At 61.7% G+C, this 20,527-nt stretch overlaps 1 protein-coding gene and 1 long non-coding RNA gene across 8 annotated transcripts in view; one reads left to right on the top strand and one right to left on the bottom strand.

The window, feature by feature from the left end:
• MAD1L1 (mitotic arrest deficient 1 like 1) overlaps positions 1–20,527 on the bottom strand; it is a 271,894-nt gene that overhangs the window by 42,048 nt on the left and 209,319 nt on the right. The gene's annotated exons all lie outside the window — the stretch shown is intronic.
• On the top strand, positions 13,994–17,234 carry LOC116657502. Its single transcript, XR_004312622.1, has 2 exons — positions 13,994–14,215; positions 16,183–17,234. It is a non-coding gene; the product is annotated as an uncharacterized LOC116657502 (long non-coding RNA).

Here is a 20,527-nt window from a genome sequence, read left to right on the forward strand (position 1 = left end):
CCGAGTTGGCGGCTGTTTCTCAACGTGGCGCACGTGGGGGCCGCTCCCAGCACGCCAGCGTGAAGGGCAGCAAGGAAGGCCCTGGGGACTGGCCAGCGAGGGGGGCTGCAGGGGGAGGCCAGGGTGCCAGGGCGGGCGGCACAGCATCCACCTTTCCGAGGGAAGGGACCACCAGCTTCCCGCTCCGCTCCAGGCCACAGAGGCAGCCTGGGTGCCTCTGACCCTGTGCCCTCTGCCCTCTGGTCTCTGGGCTTCCCTGGCTCCTGTGTTCACCCAAACCCTTCCTCCACAGCCTGGAAGGCTCCGTGGGGCACGGTGCCAAGCTCTTTCTCCGAGGCTTCCATTTTCTCAGCACATCCATAAGCAGGCTGGGTGAGCGTCTGGCCCACAGCAGGGAGACCGAAGCTCAGAACAGGGATGGGACGGGCTCTGAACTGGCCACCCTGGCCCGCGCCTCAGATGAAGCTGGTTCGCCCGTGGGACCAGGGCGGCTGAGGAGCCGGCCCGTTGGGAAGCACTCTGGGGCTCCCCAGCAGGCGCTGAGAACTGGCTGTGCTCTGGCCCAGCGCTGGGCCGCGCTCCCAGGGCTGAATTATTCATGTTTGGTAACTTCTAAACTATTTCAGTTTTTCATTTTTAAATATTTAATAATTAGGCATCAAATATTTATGCAATTTTATTAGCAATCGCGAGAGCCGGCACCGCAGGGCTACGGCTGGGGGTGCATCCTGCTCCTGGCTGGCCATCTGGCGGGAGGAGGGGACGGGGCCTTCTGTGGGCATCAAGCTCTGGGACGCCTTCTCGAGCTCCCGCCGGTCCTCCTGGAAGCCACCTTCCCATCCCAGATCCCGAATCCGGAAGAGAAGCTTGGTGGGTTGGCAGGCACTGAGGTCCGCACGTGCCCTGCCAGCCTGGCAGCTGAAGGTCCCGGGCTCCCCTCCCTGCATGGCACTTGGGCAGGAGGCCTTTCCAAGAAAGGGCCCTGCAGGGCACCACCGTCCCCTACTGCTGGCTGCAGGGGCAGGAGGACAGGACCCTACCGTCCACTAGCCAGAACCTCCTGCCGCGGGAGGGACGTCTGTGCTTAAACTGCCTAGAGCCAGAGGCCCAGGAACAGTCTCTCCCTCACAAGCCCGTGTTTCCCCCGCTGGGCCGGAAATTGCACGTTTTACACAAGAGAGGAGACACTGGCCCTGGAATTACATGCAGATGAGCAGCACGCGTGCCCACCGCCAGGCTGCCTGGCAGACGCCCGCCCTGGGTACGCGCAGTGCCGGCTTTCAAACGGGCATCTCTGTGATTAACTGCTCACTCCGGCAAGCAGCCTGTCACCTCGCACAGAGGGATCTGAAAAGACACCGGCAATTACAGCCCCCCAGATTACGGGGTGGGAGTCCCGGCTGACAGGCAGGCGCTGGTGTGATACTGCGTCCTCAGGAAGGCTCCCCCACCAGACACGCAGCGGCCCGAGCCCCAGGCCCAGCGCCCCCGAACTCACAGCCGCCATCCGACCGACGGACAGGACGTGGGGACTGGGCCCGAGGGGACCGGTGCCCTGCCCAGCATCACCCAGCAGGGAGCAGAGAAGCTGGACATTTGGGCCAGGCCTTCCGGGGAAACGGCAGCGCCAGCACCGCTGTGAGGACCCGGCCCTGAACACCGGGCCCCACCTCGGTCAGAAAGGCCGAGGGCACGGGCATGGCCCCTCAGGAGCCCTGTGTCTGCTGTCTCCGCGGAACTCCCTGCTCTCTGACCTTATTTACGTATTTAATGCTTGCTAAGCTCACACCCTGCCAGGACGGGGGCCCGGGCCACACCGACTATGGCTTCCCCGGGCAGCAGGACCTGGGACGCGCTCGCCCCGTAGAGATGAGGCGGAACTCCCTCTGCACTCCCCGGCTGGTCTGAGCCTGTGACAACCCTACGAGGGCCCCTCGCGCATGCCCATTTCATGGACAGGGAGACCGAGGCTCAGTTAGAAACAAACTGCTGGAAGCTGTGCTCGCACGCTCACGTGTGTACTCGCACACGCATATGTGCTCACATGCCAGAGCCAGGCCCCACCCAGAGGGCAGAGGCACACGACAGCTTCAGCCGGGACGGGAGAGCAGCTGCTGACCACCGGTTTCCGGCAACTTCCTTCCACGCACGCCCGGGCAGGTGGGCCGCCAGGGGTTTCTGGTGAGCAGAGTGGCGTGGGCATGGGGGGGGCCGGGATGCTGGCCGTCGTGGTTCCAGCTCCGGCTCCGGATACGAGGGGCGGGCAGGGGCTGTGGCGCCCTCTGTCCACGCTGCGGGCTAACCCCCTGGAGGAGAGCTCCTCTCGGAGAGGAAGCCTTTGCGGAGCTCATCTTTTATCGACTGACTCATTTCCGAGTCAATCTGTCTGCTTTCAGCAAGACAAGAGTTTTAGATCTTCTGCCTTGCCCTCCTTCGGCGAGGCGGCAGTCTATTAACACCTGCTCGCGTGTGCAGCAGGGCCTGGATCTGAGATGTGACGACTTCACAGAGCAGGAGGTGAGGGAAGAGGACCCCAGAACTGCCGGAGCGACTGGAGAGAGGGAGAGAGGGCAGGCTCTGGAAGGAGGGAGGCCGAGGAAGGACGCAGGCAGGGAAGGCGACCCGAGGGGCCCGGGGGGCATGCACCAGGCTCCCAGCAGAGCCAGCCCGGGGGGACATCTCCGGAGAAGATGGGACTGGGATGGGGAGTGAATGAATGAGAAGTGCCTCAGCTCTGCCTGCAGGAAGGAGCGGGCCAGATGCTCTCGCCCGGCCCGGAGGGCAGTGGGGTGGCTCCCAGGGCTGATCTGCTCCCCAGCGTCAAGGACAGGCAGGCCCCCCAGCCCCTCTGCCCGGACAGCGGCCCTGCGGTCCCAGGGGTCTGCGTGGAGGCAGTGTCCCCACTGCAAAATTCACTGCGGCCCAGCGCAGCAGGCAGTGCAGGCTCTGCCTGAGGATGGAGCGGAGGCTCAGAGAAGTCCAGTGATTCGCCTGAGGACACACAGCGGTTGGTGGTGGAGCCAGGTCTCCTGACTCCTGCTCCCGGGGGCGGGGGTGGGACTCTGCCTGACAACCAACGCTGTTGTGCCCAGAAGAAGACGCCTCTGCTGTGGCCGCGCCCTATGAGCCCCGGCTGGCCAAGGGAAATGCTTCTCCCTCCAGCTTCTGCCCCGTTCCTACCTCTCCCCCGAGCACGAAGAACTTGCAGCATCGCCAGCATCCAGACGCCGGCGCGGCAAGGTGAGGGAGGCGGGAGGTCACCCTGGGTGCTCGCCCGAGGCCCGCAGGGCTTCTGGAGCCCCCACGCCCTCCCACCCTGGAGCCAGAAACAGGAAGCGGATTCTCCCCAAAGCCTCCGGGAGGAACACAGCCCTCCACACTGTGACTTCAGCTGAGTGAGATCCAACACCCAGAGCCGTCATGTGACACGTCCGTATGTGTCAAGCCCGGCAGCACGTGGCGACTCGTCACAGCGGCTGCAGGGAGCTGACACGGGGGCTGTGGGACCGTCAGGCCTCTGGGTTTCTGAGGCCACCCCTCCCTGCCAGGCAGCAGTGGGGTCGCAGCGGCCGCGGCCCCAGGAGCTTTAGGAACGCCGGTCGGTTATGTCGGAGCGTGCTGTGTGCCGGGCACTGTCCCAGGCTCGGGGGACACGGTCTGGACAGACAGGTAAAAACCCCGCCCTGGTGGAAGTTACATTCCGACTAGGGACATGGGTGAAAACGAGGTGAAGGGGACAGACGGGCAGCGCTGCAGAGGTGGTTGCGCTACAGCGGACAAGGGTGTGGGTGGGGAGGCCGCCGCGGGGTGGGGGGGCGGAGGCGCCCGCCAGGAGGCGATGTCTGCAGCCCAAGGGGAGCCGGGGCGGGAGCTGACAGCGCGCCGCAGGCAGAGAGCCACGCGGGCAGAAGTCCTGAGGCGGGAGTGGGCCCGGATAGTCCCAGGGAAGCGAGGAAGGCACCGGCCCCGGAGCTGGCCTGGAGAAGCAAACGGCCTCTAAGAAGAGCAGTGAGGCTGGGGGACTCGCGCTGTCAAGACGCAGTCCTGGTGCCAATGCAGGTACGGCAGAGACTCCAGACTGAGACCGATACGCGCATCCACCCTCAAGGTGGCGGGAGCAGCAGCCAGCGGACACCTGGGTGCGAACAAACGGACCCTGACCCCCCGTTACAACACACACCCGAATGAACCGACGCGGGCCACACATCTCCACGTAAAAGCCTCTGGAAGAAAGTGGGGGACGACAGTCTCGGGGAAGCAGAGTCCTCAGGACACAAAGCCCCCGCAGAGGCACAGGGGGCAGGCCAGACCCCATCAGCACTAAAACCGCGTGCCCATCAAAAACAGCGCTCAGAAAGTGACCCCGTGACAACAACCTAGCTGAAAAACGGGCCAAAGACTCATGCGGACACTTCACCAGGGAGGATGCGCCCGCACCGCGACCCCGTGTCAGCCCTCGGGACGCTCTAGCCAAGGAGCCAGAGGGCGCCCCGCGGAGGGGACGGGGAGCAGCAGAACGGGAAACGGCGCAGCTGCTCTGGAAGGCACTTCGGCAGTTCCTAAAGTGAAGCATAAACTGTCCATACGATCCAGCAACCCCCCCACCCCCCCAGAGAGTGCGAACCTGACACACGTTCAGGAGCTCACAGCAGCCAGGCAGCAGCGACAGCCCAGGCAGTGAAGGGACAGGCGGCGGCGCACAGGCGTCACCAGGAGCTCAGAGCAACGCAGCGTGGGGGACCCTGGACACGGCGCGCTCGGCGGCAGAGCAGACAGACGGCCGTGTGCTGTGCGCTCCCCTCCACACGCAGTGTCTGGAGAAGACACCCCTGCGGACAGAGCACAGCTCAGTGGCGGGCGGGGCCGCGGGTGGGAACAGACGCTGACTGGGATGGGAACGTGCCGGCGTTAGACCGTGGAGACGGCTGCACGTTTACTAAAGACACCTAACTGTACTGTTTAAAATAGGAGCGAAACTGGGAGTTTAGTTTTTATCCCCTCTCTTTTTTTTTAAAGATGTTTAGAGAAGTTTTAGGTTCATAGCAGAATTGTGCGGGAGACACAGAGCTCCCCTGAAACCAGCACACAGGCGCCGCCTCCCCGTGGTCACCGCCCCGCAGCAGAGGGGCGTCCGGTACGCCTGGTGAACCTACCTGGACACGACATGGTCACCAAAGCCCAGCACGCACAACACTGTTCACTCGGGGGGCTGTGCGCTCTGTGGGTTTGGACAAACAGAGGCGTGTGTGCACCGTCAGCGTCACACAGAGCAGCTTCGCTGCCTCGAACACCCTCTGTGCCCCAGCCTGCCCCGCTCCCGCCCCTCAGCCCCGGCCACCGCTGGTCGTCCCAGGGTGTCCCTGTTTGCCTTTTCCGGAAGGTGACGGGGGTGGAATCACAGTGTGGAGCCTTTTCAGGCTGGCTTCTTTCACTTGGCAGCATACGCATGTGAGCTTCCTCGGTGGCTTTCCAGGACTTGATAGCTCTTTTCTTTGCAGCACTGAGCAACGTTCCACTGTCTGCCGGACCGCATTGCTCTAATCCATGACCCTCCCGAAAGACAGCTTGGTTGCTTCCAGGGCTTGGTGGTTATAATTAAAGCAGCAGGAGGGGAGGGTGCAGCTCAGTGGTGGAGCGTGTGCTCAGCAAGCACGAGGTCCTGGGTTCCATCCCCAGTACTGCCATTAATAAAAATTAAAAAAAAAAACCAAAAAACCAGCTTTCTGCTCTTTTAGGCGAACGCTAAGGAGTGTGCCTGCTGGACCATATGGTCGTCTTGTAAAGAACCACCACGCTGGCTCCCAGAGATGCCACGCCGTGTTGCACCCCCACCAGTGACGCATGAGAGCGCCTGAGGCCCCACGTCCTCACAGCGTCGTGGTGGCATCTCCCAGTTGCCTGAGAAGTTCTGTACTGAACGTGCCAATTCTCCAATGCCTCAGAGACACCCAAGGGCAGGTGTCACTAGAGAAGTGGGAGCCTGAGGGAGGGAGCCCGGGAGGGACCCCTGGGCCCTGCAGGTGCCTCCCCTCTGGACAGAGGCAGCCTGATCTCCCCCAGAGTGTTCCCACCCCCCTGCTTCCTGAGCCAGCGCCTTGCCCGGCTCTCTGCCCACGTGGGAGCGGAGGCTGTCCCCACAGCAGTGCAGAGGGCTGCAGGGGGTGCTGGTGGGCTGGCGACGACGCTGGGGATCCGGCCCCGGCCCCGGCCCCGGCCCCGGCCTGCGTCAGGTCTGCCCTGGGCCCGGGACACGGCGGGTGCCGAGTCCAAGCGGCGGGCCCACCTGGGGAAATGGCACAGGCGAGGCAGAGCTGGGCCTGCAGTGGCCAGGGGATGGGCGGGTACACCCCTTCCCTTGCCCCGTCTGCATGCATACCCGGAGATTCAATTACGGGACTTCCTTACAGCCCCAATTAGACACCTAGTTGACGGCACTGCCCTTCCTACCTGACACTGGAATAAACAGACAGCGTAGGGGGAGAAGGGCCCGGGACACACGGCGATTTGAGTGCCAGCCGGTCCTCCACAAAGTGCACGGGCTGGAAGCCGCGGGGCGGGGGGGGGGGGGCTGCCCGGGGCCTGTCGGGGGCTTGCTCGACCTCTCGGCAGGGTCTGCGCCCGGCTCTGGCACCCACAGGCGGGCTGACCCCATCAGGTTCCTGCCCCCTGCTGCAGGGGCTCTGCTGAGCCAGGGCGGCCTCGGGGCCTGGAGCCAGCAGAGAACACGGGAGAAGCCACGTCAGGGACAGTGACGCCTGTCCCAGCAGCTCTTGGCAGCAGCGATGACATGCCCCTGCTGTGACCCCTGCCAGCAAGGACAGTGACCTCCTGCCATCCACTCTCAGGAGACTCTGTGCAGACACTGTCTCACCACCGCCCCAAGGGCACAAAAGGGAAGCTGGGGTTCAGAGAAGGGCCGTGCCCTGCCCGGGCCACCCACCCCTTAGGCAGTGGAACAGGAACGGAATCCAAGCCCTCTGACTCCTGGGCCACCCGGCGACTCCCACCAAAGCCAAAGGCCACCTGGGCTTCAGGGCCTTCTCTGGGGCCCAGGGCTCCTGGCCCAGAAGGAGGACGCTTCAATCCAAGCCGGCGGGTGGGCGTCTGCGACTGAGCTGGGGGAGCCATTTCCATCCCCGCACCCAGAGGAGGCCCTGGCGGACAGGCGCTGCGGGCTGGGTCAGTGGAGTTGCTGACATGGGCAGCCGTCAGTCACTGCACGCACGGGCGCTATGCTATGATGACACTGTCACAGCGGCTGGACGGAGGGGACAGGCCTGAGTCAGGAGCTGGCCCAGGGCGGCACAGCAGGCCGTGCTGCTTGTTCTGACACCCCCAGCCCGGACACAGGATTTCGGAGGCTGGACCACTGGCAACAGAGGACAGCAGCTCCTCCTTCACTGGCCCCAGGGGCCCTGTCCTTTGGCACCCAATCAATGTAGATGAACAAAAAGAAATGCAAAGAGGTACAGGTCCAAACTACCCCAAGGCTGGGGAGCCTCCCGCACTCCGCCTCCAGCTTTCCGTCTGTCCGTCTGCCCCTGAGCACCTTGGGCTGGAGCTGGGCAAGGCTCTGGTGGCCAGACAGAGCAGCTCCCAGAGTCGGAGGGGCCTCGGGCCGTGCAGCCCAGCCCCTGGCACCGCTCCTGCCACCCTGGGACCGAGGCCCTCCTGCTGCCCAAGCTCACCCTGGGGGCCGGGGTCAGAAGCTGTCTGGTGCAGGGTGTGCGGGTGGGGAGCAGAGAATCCTTGGGAAGACGCAGGAGTCGGGGGAGACTGAGACGCCGACTGGGCTGCTCTGGATGCAGACCCAGGGCCCCAGGCTGGGCTGAGGAGCAGGGTCCCGGGGACCCTGTTCAAGGAGAGTGGACGGAGTTTTGGTGCAGAGACGGCGAGGATCTCCCCCGACTCCTCCCTTCCAGACACAGCTCTGCACCCGGAAGGGACGGAGACCAGCAGGGAGCCTCACGAGCCCATTCGACAGAGCCAGGTGTCCTGGACCCCGTGGTTCTGGACCCTGCCCACAGCAGACGGGGTGGGGGACCCTCCTGGGATGGGGGCCGGCAGGGGTTCTGCGTCCCGGCACTCCCCTCGCCCACCCAGAGACACGGAACGCGGCGGAGCCGAAAATTCGCCTTCCGAGTAATTCATGCCTTCAACCCAGTGTCAGTAAGGGACAAGCCCTCAACTGCTGTTTCTCGTACCTACAGAATTCATTTAGAGCAACAAACAGGTAAGAAAACCTAAGCAAGGAGAAGCAGGGGAAATGCCTTGCTCCACACCAAATACCAAAACATACTTCCAGTTGTAATGACTAAAAACACGGTACAGAAAAACGAACCAAAAAGACAGAAAACACGAGTACAGACCCTGTTGTGTGAAAGAACTTGCTGCAGATGAGGACACATGACAAACCCGAGGGCAGCGACGGCCGTCTGTGAGCGGCCCCAGGGCACCTGCTTGGCGGCCTGGGAGAAGGCCGCCCTGGAGCCTGGCCTTGCACCGCACGCCAGAGTAAGTTCCACGTGGATTAGATCTTTAAATGGAAGAAGATAAGCCAAAACGCCCCAGAAGAAAATAGAATCGTTTATCGAATCACTAGAGAAGGCTCTAAGCGTAAAGCGATGGAACTAACAGACGAGGTTCCAAAATCAGCTGAAACTTTCTACACAAGGTAACCCCACAGGAAAACGAAAGTTAAGCCTCTGTACAAACAGAATAAAACGAGACAGAAGGGGGGAGGGTGCAGCACAAGCTTAGCACACAGAGGTCCCGGGTTCAACCCCCAGCGCCTCCTCCAAAAATGGATGAGGAACCTAACTACCTCCTCCCACCAACAAAAATAAATACATACGTAAAAACATACCAAAAAAAAAAAAAAAGAGAGAGAGAGAGAAGGGACGAGGCCACGCGGAGAAGAGGAAGCAAGTTTTTTTACTGATTAGTCATCAAGGAAACGCACGTTAACATGAGACAGCAGTTTTATTTTAAAAACTTCAAAAATAGGCAATAAAACTGACATTTTGGGGTGTATGTTCTGCAAGGGCTAACACGGGGACCAGGGACCGGTCTGCGTGAGGCCATGACTGTGGAGATCTAGCCGGCCCGCCACCCGGAGTGACTCCCTCCACAGGCGCCCTGGCCCCACGCCTGCACACCTGTGACGCCCGGCCTGTCCCCAACCCGCTCCTCTGCCCCTTCCAGGACGTGTGCGCCCTGGCCCCCACACTGCCCCTCAGGCCCTTTTCCTAGACGAGCACCTGACGGACAGACGGTGAGTCAGGGCCGAGGGGACGCGTGCAGGTGGAGCCACAGCCTCTCCCCCAGTCACCTGCTAACGGACAGCTGTGCTGTTAACAGTTTCCGGTGACTCTCCCGGACCCTGCTATAAAAACCCACAAGTGCCAGGTCTGGGGAAGATGAGGAAAGTACATTCAACGCTGCCTTCCAGGACCGGAGGGAACCCTGGATCCGCGACCGCTGACCCGGAGGAGTCAAGTCCAGGCGGATGGAGGAAGGCCCCGGGCTTCCCTGTGTCACAAGCAGAGGGGAGTCTCCTGAATCGGCCGCAGTTAGCCCCTGGGTCAGCTTGGGCAGAAAGGACATCTTCGCGCTGGTGAGTGTCCCCCGCGGACGCGGGACGTCTCCTCGCTTACTTAGATCTCCTTTGACCTCCTGCTCGACGGCCTGTGGTTCTCAGCATACAGGTCTGGCACGTGTTTTGTTAGAACTGCACCTTGGAACTTCATTATGGGGAGAGTGAGGAGAAATGGTACTTATGTTTCAAATTTCAGTTTCCACACGTTCACTGCTAGTACGTACCGCGTACATACAACATGCACACGCACCGCGTGAGGTGACGTCGGCAAGGCTGCAGGACACAGAGCAACACACAGGAACCAGTGCTGACTCACTGCGTGTTTTTCCTAACTCGGGATTGTCCACGTAGACGAACGTGCCATCTGCAAAGACGAGGTTCTGCTCCCGCCTCTTCCCTTCCTGCGGTCCAGGACCTCCGCACGTCCGCTCGGGCTGCTGAGAGTGACCACGTCTTTGCCTGGGTTCTGGTCTGGGACCAGCAGGGCGACGCCAGGCGGAGGGCCCTGTGGATGGCCTCCTGGTGAGGAAGCTCCCTCTTCCCCTCGTTCGCTGCGTTCTGCGGGCGCTCGGTTTTGCCAGCGCTTCCAGGCCGCCGGCTGACTCGATCGCGCGGGGCTGCTGGGCTGTATCGCCTGACAGTTGACTGGAGAACCAGCCCTGCGTTCCTGGAACAAGTTAATGATTTCCTGCAGGTTCTGTTTTTCGCCTTGATACTGATTTTTGAAATTAGGGTCATATTTGTTTCATAAAAGGAGTTGAAAGCGCTGTCTATTCAATTTCTTGAAGAGCCTGTGCAATCCGGTGTTAGTTCTTCCTTGCGTGTTAGCCGGAATTCACCAGTGACATCAGCTGGGCTGGAGATCTCTTTTTTGAAAGCTTTGTGATTTTGGATGCGATCTGCTTAACAGTTTCAGGACTTTCCAGAGTGTCTGCTGCCGGGTGAGGCTCACGGCAGGGGGTGCCCCCAGGGGTGCTGCTGTCTGGGCTCTGGTACCACTCAGCACGGACGCAAAGGCACCTGAAGCCTGGAAGTGAGCCCCGGACGCAGACAGAGCAGGTCGGGAGAAGCCCCACTTTCCGGCCTGAGACGGACGCAGAGAAATCCTGCTTTTCTTCTTTTTTCCCTCCTCTTCTCTCCTGGCACCTGGCAACCCTGCGGAGCTGTGGCTGCGGTGGACAGATGCCTTGAGGGGATCCTCTGACCGGCAGGGCTGTGGCCCTAGGAGAGCAGGGGTGGGGCTGGTCCCCCTGGCGGTGGCCATGATGCTGCTGCGGCTGTGAGACGTGCGTGGGAGGCGAGGGGACGCAAAGGCCCGGAATTCCGGCCAGAGGTCTGCCGGGGGCGCCCTGGGGACCGGGGATGTTGAGCTCAGGGAGGGGGATTCGGAGACCACTGCTCCGCAGGGACGGGCAGACCCCAGAGCACCTCTGAGCTGGGAGCGGGGGGAATGGCACCAGAGGACAGGACCAGGCCCGGACCACTGCCCGGGACCCAGCAGGCTGAGGGGGGCCAGCAGTGGCTTCTGGATGGGACGGACGGTGGACGCACAGCCCCGGGAAGGTGGTGGGAAGTGCAGACGCCTGGGGGGAAGCACAGTCCCCACAGAGTCTCAGAAAGCCCTGCAGTCTCACCTGTGATGTTCCGCAGTCCAGGACACGATTCCGATTCACGCAGCAGGTGCAGAACCAGGAGGCACACAGGAGCCCTGAGGGCTGCGCTGCAAGACGCCTTGGTCAGTCCTGACCCGCAGCTGGGCACCGTCCCTCCCCTTGGCCCCACTGCCAGGTCTGTCGCTGTCACACACGGGGTGCAGACACGGGGTGTAGACGGGGCGGCTGGGCGCTCACTTCACCCACCTGACCGCCCTGCTCGGTGGACACCCCGTCGACCCCTGTTCTTTGCACAGAAGGGACGTCTTCCGAGTGATGCAGGTTCTCACAGAAACCGCGGAGGCAGACAGCAGAGCAACAAGAGAACTGCTGACCCCGATCTGCGCATCCAACAGAGGCGCCCCCAGGAAGGAGGACAGATAGAGACGCCGTCAGACCAGGGAAAACTGAGAGTGTTTCCAGCTGCTGAGCTCTGAAAGAAAGGCCAGAGGACCTTCCAGCAAAGGGAACGGCACCAGAGGAGCCTGGATCTGTCAGGAACGAAGGAAGAGCAGCAGGAACTCTGACTGTCTGGGCAACAAGCAGGAACTGCTTCTCCCCTTTTGTTCTTTAAGACACGACGGCAGTTGAAAGCGGTAATTACAAGCTCTTACGGTGGACGTGAAAATGCCCCTGCTGCAGGGAGGGGGCGCGGGAGGCCTGGGCCATCTGAGACCCCGCCCTCCTCAGGTGGCAAGATGTTCACTGTACGTGCGCTGTGGAGAGTCAAGTGCGGACACCGTGACCCCTAGAGGAGTCACGTGAAAAATATCCAAAGATACAATTAAAAAACTAAGATGTATCAAAAATCAACACCAAAAAATATTCAAATAACCTTAAAATAAGTAGAAAAGAGGAAATGGAATAAAATAGAGAGAAGGCAAACAAAACTCACCACAGAACAGCAGGCCCAACTCCAAATGTATTTGGAAATTACACTGAACATACTAAACGTACTTCTCAAAAGACAGATTCTTACCAGGTCCACATGTGCCTTTTACTAAAAGAGCTCACAGTCTTGGCTGCCAAACAAATCTTGAATAAAAAAAAAAATTGGAATTTTACAAAGTGTGTTCTTTGAATATAAGAGAATTAAGCAAGAAATCAGTAACAGCAAACTACCCCGAAGACCCCCGGCCACTTTGAAATTAAAAGCACACGTCTGGGCATGGCCTGAGTCACAGAGAGCCCTTCACCAGAATTTGAACAATTTTTGACCCGAACAAAAAGGAAAACCTTGCAGACTGGAATTTGTGGGGTGCAGCCCACCCCAGCTCAGACGGACACTTACAGCCCCAAACGCTTAGTCAGAGAGAAGATCTCACACCGGCAGCCCCGTCGTCCACCTTGAGAAGCTGGACGAAGCACAACAAGGTGCGGCCGGAGCCCCACAGGAAGGAGGTAACGAGGGGAAGAGCAAAACCCAGTAAAACCGAAAGCAGAGCAACAGTCGTGAAAGCCCACGGAACCACAGCCAGGGCTCTGAAAGGACGGCTCCAACGGGCCAATCTTCAGCAAAGCTGACCACAAGGAAAGAGCAAACGCGCAAATCACCAAAGTCAGAAGTGGGGGCGTCGCTGGGCACTGGGCGGAGACGGTGAGACGGCTATGAGGACGGCACAATTTTACGCCACGAATCTGACAACTCAGACATAAAGGACCAGTTCTTCAAAAACCACAAACCATCCCAATTCACCCCAGATAAGAGAGACTGCCCGTGTTCCAGGCTCGGAGCCACAGGCCGCGGCCGATCAAGCAGACGTTCACTCCTCACAGCCCCACAGGCCGGAAGTCCGAGACCAAGGTGCAGGCACGCGGCTCCCGGTGGAGGCCCGACACGGGTTCTCGCCGTGTGCTCCCCTGGTGGGAGGTGCGAAGGAGTGTGGTGAGGTCCCAGGGTCCCTTTTATAAGGGCGCTAATCGCACTCACGGGGCGCCACCCCCATGACCTCATCACCCCGAAGGCCTCGCCCTCCTAGTGCCGTCGCATTAGGGATTAGGTTTCAACATGTGAGCTTCGGGGGGACACCAACATTAGTCCCTGCAGCTGTGACTCATAACGACCTTCCACAAGCAAAGTACGGGCGCCGAAGGTTTTACCAGGGAACCCAGCAGAGCGTTCCAAGAAGAGATAACACCAATTCTGCAGAGTCTCCTGTAGAGAACAGAAGAGGACGGGACGCCTTCCAGACCATTTCATTCACTGCTGATACCCCGTCAGACGAGGTCAGAGCAGGGACACTTCAGACCGACAGGCACAGAGACACAAAAACTACTGACCAGACGGCCAGAGAACCCAGCAACACACAAAAAGAAAAACACGCACAGCCGAGGGAGACTTATTTCAGGAGTGCAAGGTTGGTTCAATACTGACATTTTCCCAAACAACCCACCAGGTTGACTGTCTAAGGAAGGGAAAAAAACAGGAGCCTATCAATGGATGCAGACAAGCACTGGTCACCACTCTCAGCAACTACGAGCAGACGGCACCCACGAATAACCCCCGCTGACAGCACACCCCGGTCAGAGACAGGGACCCGGGAGGAGGCCAGGCGCCGGCGCACCACCGTGACCCCACTGTCCTCAAGTCCCAGACGACAGCAAGGCACGAACACGAGACCAAGGAGCGAGTGAGACCCCTACTCACAGATGACGTGGCTGCCAAGAATGAACAAAGAAGCCTTCCTACGGCTGAGCGACCTCAGCAAGGTCACAGGCCACAACCCCGACACAAAAACCAGCTGTATCTCCGAACACAAGCACAGACCAGCGGAAGCGGAAAAGATGAACACACACACACTTGACGCTTAAAAAAGAAAACATTGAAACACTTAAGGGTGTTTCTAACAAGACACGCAGCTGGCGTGCGTGCTGGAAACTGAAACGCCGATGCAACAAATCAAAGAAAACCTAAAGTGATGGACAGACATGTCGTGTTGGGCTGGAAACACTCAGCATCTTACAGGTGCGGATTCTCCCCGAGCTGATCTACAGATTTAACGGATCCCCATAAAAATCCCCGCAGGCTTGTTGTAGATGCAGACATGTGAGGGGCCCAGAGCCAGAGGGACTGGGGCCGTGGTGGCGAGTGGTTAGGCTCCTGCCAACCAAGGGCCGCAGCTCTGGTCCAAAGCCCAGGACACCTGTGACAAGCTATCCTTCCTATCAGGGGGCTGTCACCTGAGGCTGGGCAGCTGCTCCCACCCTCCATCCCCGCAGCCAGAGCAGCTCTGTGCGTGCAGACACCAAGCCTGGACGTCCGATTTAGGACGGGCACCCTCTGCTTCTGGTCTGGCCTTTACCCTGGCGTACAGTCCAGTGGCGCCTCACCCACCCCATGACCCTCTGCAGCCCTGCACGAAGGCCACTCTGTGTCCACAGCGACAGGAATCCCATTGGGATCACCAGATCACCTCATGTGCGCTGTCGGAGACCTGAGCACGTTTACCCGTGGTCCCACAGTCTGTGCTGATCTGCTGACTCCGGGTGCCCCAAGGCAGGGGTCGCCATATCTGCCTCTGCACCGCCTCAGCTGCTCGGCCGGGGCCCAGACGCCAGCAAGCCAGGCTGCTCCCCGCAACACCAGCTCTCGCAGCCAGGGGCCTGGGGTGGGGGGCAGGTTGGCCGGCGAGGTCCACAGTGGGAGCTGGGTGGTGTCGTGGGCAGGGCCTCTGCCGGTGCTCCACCCTCCAGGCCCGTCTTTGGGTTATCGGAGACCCTGGTCAGGGGCCCCCATGTGCCAACGCTTCTGCAGCTGGAGAGGGGTCACAGGTCGGAGCCCAGCAGCCTGGCCCTGTGGCGGGAGGCCTGGGAGGGAGTCTGCTCACACCCGGAGCTTTTCAGGCAGAAATAAATTCGGCCTCCAGAGAGGCTGACATCTCATCACTGCACTCAGTCCATGAGCTAGCAGCCATTCCGCTAGGACAGTGCCACTGCCATCCACCCCCAGGTGCTTGAGAGCCACCAGCCAGGCACCTGGCCGTCTCAAGGCCGCCAGGCCGAGGCTGCTGCCCCAGCTGGGGCTGACCTTGGGCTGCGAGGAGCGAGCAGGCGCTGGGATCCGGCACCTGCCAGCACTTGGAGCCTCGGCCGCCGCACTCAGGGGGAGCACGCGGCAGGCCTGAGGTCAGAGGGCTGCAGAGTTTAGCGAAGAGCAGACACGAGGCCGTGATGACCACAGGCTGCAACCCGGTGGCGGTTCTTGGGGCTCCCCTGCCCATGTAGGGACACTCCCCCGAGGATCCTGGAGACCCACCCTGGCCCTCCTCCGCTTGGCGCCCACAAGGAGGGACCTGGGGTGACCGGCTGACCCTCCTCTCCCGCCCACGTCGGGTCGGCCACCAGCCACTGGCTGCAGCCCCAGCCCCACTCGGCCCCGGGCACTCTCCACCCCGCGGTCCCGGCCCCGCTCCGTCCATGCCACCGCGATTTTCTCTTAGAAGTTACATGGTTTGAGCGCTCACACTTGAGTCTAGGATCCATTTTGGGTTAATCTTTGTAAGTGAGCTAACGGCTGAGGAGTTTTGGGAGAACTTTATCTGTTTTGCAGGTGAACATCCACAGGTTCCCCAACATTTGTGGGGAAGACCGTCCTTCCTCCGTTTAGCTGCTTGGGCACTTTGTCAGCTGACTCCAGAGATGCGGACGCTGCTGTGCACCTCTGACCCACATGTTTACCTTTACGTCCAAGCCGCACTGTGCTCATTAGGTTATCTCTGTAGCGTCTGAGACCAGGGAGTATAAGCCCTGCGGCTTGGTTTTTTCAGAAGCGTTGTCGACTCCCGGTTGTACGAATTCACGTGCAGAGTTTAGAGCCGACCTGTCACTCCTCACGGGCAGCGGAGCCTCCGTGGCGCGGCGCTCGCCGGCCTCCCGTGGGCCTCGTTTCAGAGCGTCCAGCTGTGGGATGACAGCATCTCTCACACCCCTCAGGTCCTCTCCTCCTCGGGGCCAACAAGTCCGCCTCAGCCAGCCGGTTCCCTTGGTGGTAAGTCCGCTCCTCGAGGAAGCACGAGTGCCCTGCGACCGCAGGAGTGAGCGCTGCCCTCCGGCCCCGCTGCACGCACCTCCCAGGACTCTGCCGGGATCTGATCCACGACGGCCGTACAGGCTGCAGAGCTGGGCTGAGCTGTGCGGCTGTCTCCTGCTGCCTCCTGGTCTCCCCGGGGCAGATGCTTGGGTGTCTGCTCGCGCCTGCTTTTCCATGTTCCTGCCATGAGTGCGGCGGGACCTCTGCTCACAGCCCCCGCCGGAGCCTCCTGACCTCCGATCTCCGTGGTGGCGGGAGACCTAAAACACGACGTGTGAGTTGGGCGCCCGGGGCAGGGGCGGGGTGGCAGCTCTGTGACGGGGCAGCAGGCCCAGGGACCCATGGCCTGCAGCTGTGTGAGGCCGGGTCCACACCGCCTCCGAGACCCTGGATGCGCTGCGTTCTGACGACTCCCCCGCCCGAGGGAGGCCTGGAGGCCCGGAGCCCCGAGCAGCCCCAGCCTGCGCGCTGCTCCCAAGGCTGCTGTCCCGGGCGCTCCTGGGTCTCGGGCTCCCTGCTCTGTCTGCTCTCCGGGCCGCCCCCTCATTCTACGGGGGCGCAGCCTCTGCTGGCCTCGGAGAAGGGGCGTGCAGGAGGTCAGCGTTCTCCGATTGTGACATGGGGACGTGGGGCTGCTCAGGTCTGGGTGCCAGGCTGGAGCTGCCGTCGGCTCCTCTGGGGACGCGGGGGCACCGGCCGCCCGCGCCTACCAGCCTCCCGGGCTGCTGCTGGGCCCTGGCCTGTGACAAGCGACCTACTTTTCCTGCAGTGTGGCCACCCCCTTTGTCCTGGGAAACGCCCTTAGCTGGTGCCGCGTGGCCTGACCCCCGGCCTCTCCCGGAGCCCCCGTGACTCGGACCCCCGGCTGCTCCGTGGATGTCCTTGCCCTGATTCTCCTGCCTGCATCGCACTCTTTCTGTTCTACTCTTCAGATAAACTCCTCAGTTTTATTTTACAAGTCTTCTAGTTTAGGTTTTCTTTTAATGTTTGGATGTTTTAACTCTCAGAAGTTCATTCTTTTTCATTTCGAAGAATTTAAAGTCTCTTGTTCATGTTCTGCTGGTCTCTCTGAGGATAGTGTTCGGAAGTTTTCTTCACTCGACAGCCTGCTCCCTGCAGGGCACCCGTCCACTGGCCTGCCCCGTGCCGTCTTCCTGTGCCTGCCGACCCTGTCACCTCCGCACAACTCGCAGTGGGCTCCCTCGGCCTGTCAGCTGAGGGCCACCGTGGAGTGACCTGGCGGACTCTACTGGGGCCTCCAGAGTCAGTGCCTTTGGGTCTCCCCAGGCTGGTGAGGTCCCCCCGAGGGTCAAGCCGGCTGCCGGCCTTCCAGAGCGTGGAAGGAGAGGGGTGACGGTGGGGTGGGCAGGGGTGTCTCAGCACCCACCCGCCTCAACCCTCTGCTCTGCCCGTTCACGGCTCTTGTGAGGAACGGTGCCCTGTCCAGGGAGCCTCTCCACCCCAGAGCAGTGGTTCACACACGTGGGGGCACACCTGGGCCCCCACAGGCGCTGTGACCCGGCAGGTGTGAGATGGAGCCCAAGGACCTGCACTTCCAACACGTTCCCGCGGAGGCTGCTGCCGGCCCGGAGAAGAAAACTGCTGCGTTTCTGACTCCATGTTTCACTTTCACTGGGAAGCAGGCAGCGGCCCGCTGCGTAGAGCTGGCTGAAGGTCTGGGATCTGCCTGCCTCTTAATTACACTCTCACCCAAGCACCTTAATCCTCCGCAGCTTTGCCGGTCACTCCCCTCCCCCAGCGCCGCCTGCTGCCGATTCTGGGCCTTTGGGAAGTTTTGTGGCACAAACCCCACTGCAGCTACGGAGCGTGCCGCTTCCCTGGGTCTGCTCACCACTAGGCCCACAGCCTCCACCCCGACTCCCCGGGTTCCGGCTCTGCCGCCGTCTCCCTCCGCGGGGTCTCAGAGGACGCAGGGCAGCTGCGCAGGTTTAGTCGCCATCACTGCCTGGACACCACGGCCTCGCATCTGCATCCTTCTCACCCCCACCTCCTCCAGCCGCTGGCCACCGCGCGGCCCCGTCTGGCCTGGGCCCTGTCTTCCGGGCAACCCGGGGCCTGACTTGTTCTCCAAGGTCCCTTTGGGAAGCCTCTTAACCCCCCCACACATGTGACACTGAAGCAAGAGGCCGTGGGCTCCTGTCAGGTGGCCCCTGTGAGACTCTGAGCAGCTCTGTCCCCACGACCCAGCGCAGCAACCACCGGACGTTAGGAGCGGGACAGGCCTTGTCTGGTAAACAAGCTGTCGTTATGAGATGAGACAGACCCTTTCACGGGGTAAAGAGACACCTCAAGGGGCCCACGTCTGCATTGCCAGCTCTTGAATGTGTCAAGGACACATGGGCAGCTTGAGACGATGGGGAGGGCCTGGCTGGAAGGAACGCGGGGAGGAAACAGGAAACCACAGTGGGGCTGCACGCTTGCGGAGGGAGCTCGTCAGAGGCCTCTCCCGGCTTTCACGGGGGCGCGGGGGACTCCAGCTGGCCAGCTGGAAGCCCACTCCTAGGCCACAGGGACACTCCTCTCATGGTAGTCTTTGTGGCTGAGCTGGGATTTGGCCGCAGGGCCCCCAAGGTGGCAGCAGGGCAGCCAGCGTGGTCAGTCTGACTGGCACGGGGATGGGAGTGGATGCCGGCCTGCTTTGTGGGCCAGGATTCCAGGACCTTCTCCACTGGCTGATGCCCGTGAAAACTGCGAAGTGAGGAGGCGGCGAGAGTAAAAGCAGAAGGACCCACTGAACGGGCGAGGGCGGCAGGCTGGGGTCCCGAGCTCCGGCAGCAACGCTCTCTGCTCCAGCCTGGTGGGAGGGAGCAGCCTGGGACGGGGGAGTGCTGCTCCAGCACGCGGTCCAGCTCCCACCGTGTCTGGACGCTCTGGTCTGCACAGAGTCAGCAATGGTCACTGCAAGTCCTGCACTGAGGGTCTCAGCTTCCTCTGGCGACAGCGGGGAGAGGCCAGCGCGAGGCGTGAGCTGGCATGTGCACAGAGGGGCCTGCTCCTCACACAATACACCTGTGCTCACTGTCCATAAACGAGGGGAGGCTGGCGAACCCCACCAGGCTCCGCACGGAGCCCCAGTGGTGCACGAACCCCACCTCACAGGACACGGGGCCGAGGGTCCAGGGACCACGACGGGCTCAGGATGCCACGGGAACCAGGGACAAGGCCTAGAAGGGAGGGAACAGCACCGAGCGGTGGGGACAGGGCGCCGGCTCTGAACCTGCGCCGTCGGGCCCTGGAGGCTCAGCCCCCGCGGGATGCTGGGCTCAGTGTGCAGTTGAGCCCCTGCAGCGGTGACGCACCGGCGTGGGGAGGCGGGGGGGGGGGGGACTCAAAACTCAGGCCCGGCTGACCCGGAGCCCTCGACCTTGGAGACCCTGGGCCTCCACAGGCCAGGCGCTGGGCGAGGCCGCCCACCACCGCGATCGTGGGGGGCAGTGATCGCTGACCTCGGGCATGTTGAGAAAAGCTGGCTGCACATGAGGTGGACAGTGGAAGCAAGTGGGCTGGTGGGGGTGGGGGTCCTGCATCCAAGACCCCGACAGAGGAGCAATGTAGGGACACACTGTCCAGATGAGGGTCGTCACAGGCGAGGGAGGGACGTGAGGCGAGGGCCCCACACGCTTTCCAACCAGCCTCCAGGGGGCACACACCTGTCACCTTCGCGGGGAGACAAACACACGAGAAGGACGTAGGAAAGAGCTTCACGGAGGAAAAGCCGCCCCCAGACGTGCACGAGGGGAGTGCCGAGAGAACAGCCTCCCGGCCCTCCAGGTGCAGGTGCACGCAGACACCACCAGGGGAGGAGGGCCATCAGCAGACCCCAGGGGCTCGGGGCGCCAGGGCCTCGCTCTGGGAAGGGCCAGGGCGCCTCCCCCAGGCCGCCAGAGGCCCAGAGCGGCAGCAGCGCCAGGCGACCTACGACAGCAGAGACTGGCTACAGGCACCCCTCTGCCCAACCCGTGGGGCCGGACTGGGTCACTCCTGGGAAAACTGAGCCCCCAAAGGGTCCCCTCCTTGGCACAGATGGGCTGCCTCCTGTGCATGTGCAGCCTGGACGCCCCCAGGGCAGGACTTGTGACCGAGGCGTGGACAGGCTCCAGCGGTCACTGTCCTGCTGGAATGACGAGCCGCGGCCTAGAAAAGGCAGCTTCCTGAGGCCTCGCTCACTGACCCGCCCACTGTGCCTCCACCACCGCGGGCGCGCTGGGTCCGAGAAACGTACTTAGA

This window comes from Camelus ferus, chromosome 18 (genome assembly GCF_009834535.1).
Source record: "Camelus ferus isolate YT-003-E chromosome 18, BCGSAC_Cfer_1.0, whole genome shotgun sequence".
NCBI lineage: Eukaryota > Metazoa > Chordata > Mammalia > Artiodactyla > Camelidae > Camelus > Camelus ferus.